Source organism: Zingiber officinale, chromosome 10B (assembly GCF_018446385.1).
Source record: "Zingiber officinale cultivar Zhangliang chromosome 10B, Zo_v1.1, whole genome shotgun sequence".
Lineage (NCBI taxonomy): Eukaryota > Viridiplantae > Streptophyta > Magnoliopsida > Zingiberales > Zingiberaceae > Zingiber > Zingiber officinale.
Window position 1 is genome coordinate 87485637 of NC_056005.1, and position 9094 is coordinate 87494730.

A 9094-nucleotide genomic window follows, 5' to 3' on the forward strand; every position below is an offset into this window, starting at 1 on the left:
AGACAACAACGAGTCATCCCTCCCATTTTGTTTTTCATCCTATTAATTATCATGCATACACGATAAATTCATTCTCCTTTTACTAGTATATATATAATCATGACAATTAGAAAACAATCTACCTTTTCACTTCCCAAGTCATCCCAAAGACGAAGAATTCTCGCAGGACAAGATATAAGACTCAGAGAACCTCATAGAGATCATCCTTCGTGTGATGCCCTAATAGAAAATACATGTGCATTAAGACGGTAGGAACACCACAAGTAATTGTTGCAATCTTCATGTAGTCATCCATTGTCGGGACTTGATTTTTTGACAACCATTTTGTTTCCATTAAAAATGCATTGCTTAATTGTATCCACTGCAAAACAAAGTCAATTTTTAACCAAATTTCAGTGATAATACAAACACTAAGACAAATGTTTATAAAAAGAACAACAATTCATACTGATTTCTTTAGATATTTGATTGGATTCCATCCATGTTCCTTGAGCACAATCTGGGCAATCTCATTGATAGTGCTATTTAATGCCTTGAAGCATGCCCTCATGTAGTTGGGAAGTGAATTCATTGAAACGTCATCCCATCTACAATGGCCACATATAAAAGTCATTAACAATAAACTCACTCTAAATATTAGTTGGTGAAATAAATATGTCTAAGTACCTTTGGATGGCCTGTACAAAGAGATGGAGATTGTCAATCGATCCTTCGACATCAAAAATATCATCAAGAAGATAAATAAATGCGATAATCTTTGATAGAACAATCCTATAACTTGAAAATTTAGGGTTTGGTAGGCTTGTCATTATCCAAGCGTACCACTTCAAGGGCTGATCCCGAGCAAATCCTAGCTCTTGACTAACTCTAACTTTGTCCACCAACTATATAGGTATACATATATAATCAAATAAATAATAAATTAATCAAACAATAATTAGGATTTTTAATGAATCAAATACTCATCAGCAAATTTGATGTTCAACTTCATAGGAACTTATTTATGCAAGGTCACTATACATAAAGTTAATTAAATAAATAAATTTTAATAATTTATTAAGCTATATAAATTAATTTAATAATTTTAATAATTTTAGACATCTATGTAACTTCATAGATGTCAGACTTCATGATTCGTGGTTTCTACCACTGATGAAGCCGCGGCGGCATAGCGATGTGAGTACTGCTAGGGTTATTGGTGTTGTTGGTGTGGAGAGAAGCCAGAAAGTTGGGGTAGAAGGAGGAGGAGCGCTACGCCAGCATCTTTCCCTGTCTTATCGCTGTGTATGATAATTAGGCAGAGGCACGCGGTAGCTTAATAATAGAGTGGAACATGGCGACCGACGACCCCTCTTGTGTTTGAAAAATTAAGGGTGATTTGTTTTTAATTAAAAATTGTAGAAAATATATTCTAAATACATGATAGACGAATTAATTAAATGCGATAAAAACTTACAGCGATCTCTCGTAGATCCGCAATTGGCAATGACGAAACTCGCTGTCGGAAGAGCGATCACAGGATCGGAAAGCCCTTCGCAATTCCACAAATCAAATCCCGCCGCCTTGGATGTTCTCCTCTTACTCTCGTCGCACACTCATAATTTTCACACGCCCTGAGCCTTGGACGGACCCTCTTTATATAGGGAAATACACTAGGGGCATAATGGACTTTTCCATTATGAGTAGTGGGGAATATGACCACATTCCCCACTATCCCCATTTCCAACATCTCCCACTCGTCCAAGGTAAGTCACTAAGACTAGTTCATTCAGGTAAGTCACAAAGACTTAATAAGTCACATAGACTATTAGAGAGTTTGGTCACATAAACTATATGAGAACATCCAATCCATACTTAGAGAAAATGGTTCGTGCGACAACAAGCACACTGAGCGATAGTTGCTAAGAAGATTGTTACACCTTGACTTAGCCGCTCGAATAAATTAGAGACACACTCTTCATGGCACTTAGCCACTTTCCTGGTGGCACATAGCCATTATCCAGGATCCATCCAATCTTCAAGTGACACATAGCCATTATCTTGAAGATATCCATGTCTTGCTATTTACCTAGATTAAATAATTTTCATTTACATCGATATGAACATCTCTAATCCCTTATAATGACCATTATGTCATGAGTATGTTCCATATCTAATATTCACATTCATTTCCGTACATAACAGAAATGGGTCGACCAGTGAATAACAACAAAAGATGTAAATATATTTAATCTTCCTTTTTAGCTAGAATCAATTCATTTTAATCAGTCGCTTTCCTAGTTATGCTCTATAGACTGAATCATCCATAGCCATAGGATACATGCTAAAGTAGCAGACATTGATTAAAACTTCAAGTAGACAGCTAAATAGTCACTAAGGCAAAAAATTGAGATTAACATATAATCTCAAAGGTCTCACATAGTAGAGAAACAGGGATTCATTCTCCTACTACCTTTATTGTCGCAATAACACATGTAGTATGAATCACATGCTACGATGTTATTCTCTTTACTAAAAAAAACGCATGTTGTCTTCAAATTTAACATCGTACAGATTTTGATCTAGACATACTTAATGTCTAATCCTGAATTCAACATATGAATTCTAATCTGGCCTTCAACAGGTTCAGTAAATGGTGGGTTCATTTACTTAGATCATTATTTACATATAAATGATCTCATCTTGACATAATTATCAAGGCGACCTCAACTTATGAATCTGTCTCTAATTTCATAATTTCAGCTACGTAAGCTGTTTCATAAGTAACGGTCTTACCCCTATTTGTACTTAACAAACAGAGATGATTGTCCATGTGAGTGGACCAATCTCCACCCGCCAACATGCTCACCGAGATCTTATATGAATGTAACAAATACAACATATACACTGAATAAATTATGACAAATTACACAATCATAACACAAAGTTTGATTGTTATTTCAATATTGTTAAATTCTACGAAGTCCCAAAGACTTTACATGTTCTTTAAATGACTCTTTAGTCATTGGCTTAGTAAAAGGATCTGCAAGCATAATACGTGTAGGGACATACTCAAGAATGATTTTTCTTTTAGCCACAATATCCCTTACAAAATTATATTTAATTTCTATATGCTTGCCTTTGCTATGATATTTGGGATCCTTGGAAAAAGCTATTGCAGCTTGACTGTCACAGTAGACAGTTACTGGACTCCCACTATCCTCAGCAATTTTCAGATGCTTCAGAAACCTTCTCAACCAGACTGCTTCTTGCACAGCTGCTGAACATGCCACATATTTAGCTTCCATAGTCGATAAAGCTACACAAGCTTGTTTCTTGCTGTTCCAGGAGATGGCGCCACCATTCAGCAAGAATGCATAGCCTGATGTGGATTTTCTATCATCCAGGTCTCTAGCCCAATCTGCATCTGAATAACCTTTCAGACTCATTTCTGATCCTTGAAAACAGAGACAATAATCTGTTGTCGCCTTCAGATATCTGAATATCCTTTTTACTGCCTTCCAGTGTCTCGGTCCTGGGTTTGACTGGAAGCGACTGACCAAGCCCACAACATAGCTGATATCGGGACGTGTACACAACATAGTGTACATCAAACTACCAATAGCACTGCATATGATTTTTTATTCATCTCAGCTATTTCCTCTGGAGTTTTAGGACACATACTCTTGCTCAACACAGTACCTTTCACAATAGGTGTATGTTCTATGTTGCAATTAGACATGCTGAAATGATGTAACATCTTATTTATATAAGACTCTTGTGACAGACCCAAAAGTCTTTTAGGACGATCTCTTATGATCTTCAACCCTAAGATGTATTCAGCTTCTCCCATATCTGTTGTATCAAATTGTGATGACAGCCACTTCTTGACTTCATTCACATATCCTATGTCATTTCCAGCTATCAACATATCATCAACATATAATGATAAAATGACATACTTTCCTTTTTCCAGTTTCAGGAAAACACAATGATCCTCATTGATTATCTCAAAATCATAAGATAAAACGACTTCGTTAAATCTTATGTTCCATTGTCTTGATACTTGCTTTAGCCCATATATAGACTTTCTAAGTCTACATACTTTTTGCTCTTGGCCTTCAGCAATGAAACCTTCTGGTTGAAACATATAGATTTCTTCGTCAAGATCTCCGTTAAGGAAAGCGGTTTTTACATCCATTTGATGTAATTCTAAGTCATAATGTACCACAAAGGCTAAAATAACTCTTATTGATACAAATTTCACTACGGGAGAAAATGTCTCTTCAAAATCAATACCCTCCATTTGGGTATATCCTTTTGCAACTAAATGAGCTTTGTATCTGTTAATCGATCCATCTGCTTTCCTCTTTATTTTGAGAATCCATTTATTCCCAATAGTCCTTCGGCCCGGAGGAAGATCGACTAAGTCCCAAATATGATTTTGAATCATGGACTCCATCTCTTCAACCATTGCATCTTTTCATTTTTCTCTAACTCTACATCCCAATGCTTCCTCAATGGATTGAGGCTCGTCGTCGTCAATTGGAAGTGTAACCAATGCCTCATTCTCAATATCAAACCTCTTCTTAGGTTTGATCTTACAAACACTTCTCCGTAAGTTGGGCTGTTGAGAAGTCGACTCATGACTCGGCATATCACTCCCACTTGGTTGATTAGACTCAGGTATCCCTTTTGACACCTCTCTTGTTGATAATATCTCATCCTCCTCAAATAGAGGAACATTTTTTATCAACATCACCTCTGATTGGGAACTCTGTTTCGAGAAAAGTCGTATCTCTCGAGTCTATTTCGGAGATGGTTCCATCTAGTTGCTCACCTATGAAAACATAACCTTTGGAGGTCTCATGATATCTTATAAAGATACATTTCTTACCTCTAGGCCCTAGTTTTCCATACTTGTGAGAACTATCATGAACATAAGCAGCTGACCCCCAAGGTCTCAGATTACTCAAATCTGATTTTTCTGCCTGTCCAACGTTCATATCGGGTAGATGGAACTGACTTTGAAGGCACTTTGTTAAGTATATAGGCTGCAGTTAATAATGCATCTCCCCAATAGGAGATTGGCAAATTAGCTTGCGCCATCATAGACCTAACCATTTCAAGAAGAGTCCTATTTCTTCTTTCAGCTACCCCATTTTGCTGTGGAGTTCCAGGGATTGTCAGCTGTCTAATAACCCCTCTATCATTACATATTGTCTTGAACATATCAGACAAATACTCCCCACCACGGTCAGTGCGTTAAGTCTTAACTTTACGTTCCGTTTGATTCTCAACTTCGTTCATATAACGAATGAAGCAATCTAATGCTTCGGATTTGTGAGAAATCAAATACACATGACCGAACCTAGAGAAATCATCAATAAATGTAATAAAATAGGAAGCTCCATGTCTAGCCTTCACATTCATTGGACCACAAATATCCGAATGAATTAACTGTAATGTTGATTCAGATCTAATAGCCTTACCAAATGGTTTCCTAGTTGCTTTTCCGGCAAGACAATGCTCACATATAAACAATTGAATCTTAGCCCGAGTGCCCAATAGGCCCTCTCTAGCTAATCGATTCATACGTTCTTGTCCTATGTGTCCTAATCTAGCATGCCAAACCGCATTAGTCATATCTGCATCACTAGTTAAAGCAATGTTTGAAAAACAACCATCAATAGCATAATTGACATATGGTTCTACATCAAGAACCATAAAATCATTTGTTAAAAAACCATATCCAATTGACACTGAGTCAATCTTAAGTTCAACAGACCGATTGTAAAAATTAATACAATACCCTAAATCAAGAAGACACGTAACGGAAATAAGATTCCGTCGAATTTCAGGAGCATACAGGACATCATGTAGAAATAAAACTCTACCACCACGTAGGTTGAGTTTGCAAGTGCCGACTCCTTTGACTTCAACTCTTGCATTATTTCCCACATAGATCCACTTGTTGCCAGCTGGTACCCTACGGTACTCAACAAATGTAACTCATTCCCGAGCTACATGGTTGGTTGCTCCCGAATCTATAATCCACAAAGGATAAGAATCAGCTAACAACACTGAACTAGCAACAAAATGCTCTTGAAAAGAAGACACACTTGGATTTACCTTTTTCTGCTCAGTGCACTCCCGAGCAAAGTGGCCCTTTTTGCCATAGTTAAAACAAGTTAACTTGTTTTTAGGTTTCTTTCCAGTCTTCTTGACTATCTTCTTGATTGGGCCTTGTCCCACAACAGCAGCTTCCCTCTTCTTTCCCTTCCCTTTCTTGAACCATTTCTTTTTCTTGGATCCATATGATCCAGCAGAACCTACAGCCACAAAAGTTTGTCCAGAAATCCTTGCGGATTCAACTCTCTCCGCCTCCAATTTTACATGGCGTGAGACATCAGTGAAAGTCTTGATACTCTCACTGTGAGTTAAGGTCTGCTTCATGGTCTCCCAAGAATCTGGAAGTGAACGTATAACTGCTTGAACCTGTTGTTCATCAGTCAACTCATGACCAGCAGTTTTAAGCTCCCGAATCATGTTCGACATCTCCCTGAGGTGTTGAACCATTGATACATTCGGACGCTTTTTGTAGCTGTCAAACTTGATTGTCAGCTGTCGAAGCTTGCTCAGACTTACTCCACTATAATTTTCTTTAAGGGCTACCCATACTTCATGAGTCGTAAGATATGACTCATACTCAAAAGCTAGGTCATCTACCATTGAACTAATCAATATACCCTTTGCAGTGGAGTCTTTTTTCTTCCATGCCTTATAGGCATCAAGATCTCGTCTGTGTTGTGCAGTGGGACCATCTACAGGTACTTCCATAACCTGATTTACAGCATCTAGAACTTCTTGTTCCTCAAGTACATATTATATCTTGAGGTGCCAGATGTTGTAGTTATCCCCATTAAGTTTTTCACCTTTATTGAGTTCAACTATTATGTTTTTGATTGTCATAATCTATCATAAATAAATAAATTATTTAGTATTCAGTGTATATCATATGTATGCAATTTATGATTGACTTAATATTACTTTGAGTTGGTTTACAAAATCAAGTGACAACTATGTTTTCACTCATCATCCGTATGACCAATCAAATTAATATTAATCAATTCTATTACATACATCCCAACAAATGAACTAATCATTTATAATATCATGAATTCATTAATTAAATGAACTAATCATTTAATATATCATGTTTTTTTTAATTAAATGAACTAATCATTTAATACATCATGAACTAATCATGCATCATATCAAGCAAACAACATAACTAAATGAACATATCATTAATATAAAATTATGCTGCAAATTGTTAACATATAACTAACTGACATGAATGAAATGGACTAACTATTGTTCATACAAAACGACAATAAAAATAACATAACTCTAATAAACTAGATAGGCAACTACCACTCCTACTAGGACAGACACTAGTGCAGTGGCCAAAATAATCCCTCTCAGCCTGGACTCATTTGGGGTAATCCCAGGCAAGACAGCTTCAAGAGTTTCAATTGGATCCCACACACGCTCTCCCAGATCCTCTTCAGATTCATCTGGATCTTCAGGCTCTTCTGAATGCTCTTCAGATTCTTCTGGATCCTCCTCTGGAGGATCTTCAGGATCTTCTGAATCCTCTTCAGATTCATCTGGATCCTCCTCTAGGTCTTCAGGACCCCAATAGAGATGAAACAACTGTCTGCACATCTCTGAATACGAGATATGTCCATCATAATCATCCCAAAGTTGGAATGCTATCTGCCTAAGGTTTTCTGCCAGTGAATAGACTAGAGCAAATCTTCTGTGTGTGTCTTCGACTGGAAATTCTTCTCGCTTGAGTTTCCAGAATAACCGATCGAGCCGACCAATAAGCCATTCGAGTCCTTGAACAGGGTCGAAATCAAGCTCCTTAATCTCCTCCCAAAGCTCATGTTGTCGTAAATCACGACTAGCCATCTGAAAAATTGAAAATAAATAAGTCAGTACAAAACCGACTAACCAGTACAAAACCGGCTTATTTCAATTTATACAAACATAGTACCAACATAATAAATCAAGAAAAATAAATCTTCTCGATTTTTAAGAGTTTAAGTCAACAATTAGAACTAATCTAATTGGCCAGACCCATCGGATTGGTAGATTAGGGATCCAGATCGTAAGCTTGGTCCTTTGTCCTTAATTAGAACTAATCTAATTGGATAAGGATTTTTATGCCTATGTTCTGTTACTTTTTCTCTAGGTCCATTTCTTCCAATTTCAGACTTATTGATCAAACTCAGGTCCGTTTGATCAAACCAATGCCCATTGGTTTAAGTCTGACCAATTAGAACAAATCTAATTGTTTTGATCAAATCTGACCCATTAGAACAAATCTGGTCATTTGATCATATTTGGTCCAAGTCCAATTAATTAACCCAAATTGATTTTGGGTTTGGATCAAATTGGTTCGGTTAAACCAACTAATGATTTAAACCAGAACCGGATCTAAGTGGACCAAAATTACACTTGATCATTTATCATAAATGACAAATTAATTGAACTTATTTTCAATTAATTACTGTATGCACTCAAATTGAAAATAATGCTACGGTACAGTAGGCATGCATTAGCATATTTCAATGATGCATTATTTGACAAACAAAAATTATACTTTAATAATTCATAATGAATTATCATTTTTTTTAAATTTAATTGCATGCAGCATGAAACATTATCAGCTTCGCTCACGTTTTTTTTTTAAATCAAACTTTTTCTCACACGAAGCACTGTGCTTCGTTATCGTCGTTTTCTACGCCTTATGCTCCCACGTTCGCACGCTGCTCATGCCACGCACGCCACGTACTGCGACGAACACGGTCACTAGCCACGAAGGCCATTGACGCATCGTCGACCAGCCAAAATACCTTAATTCGCTAACATTTGCCGGCTCCAGTAAAAATCACGAAATCATCACGATTTTCTATCTTGGCAACAGCAGTGCTAACGTTGGCAAAACGACTCAATCACTGAAATTGCAACCCAGTTGCAAGTCTTCCTGTAACCTTATTGTCGGCAACCATCGGAGACAAACTCCGTTCCACATCCCTTCTTT

The 9094-nt window shown here is 37.0% G+C and overlaps 1 long non-coding RNA gene across 1 annotated transcript; it reads right to left on the reverse strand.

Annotated features, from left to right (window-relative positions):
* Window positions 1-463: 463 nt before the first annotated feature.
* On the reverse strand, window positions 464-696 carry LOC122028820. Its single transcript, XR_006124965.1, has 2 exons — window positions 667-696; window positions 464-587 (listed from the first exon to the last, which is right to left on the reverse strand). It is a non-coding gene; the product is annotated as an uncharacterized LOC122028820 (long non-coding RNA).
* Window positions 697-9094: the final 8398 nt, after the last annotated feature.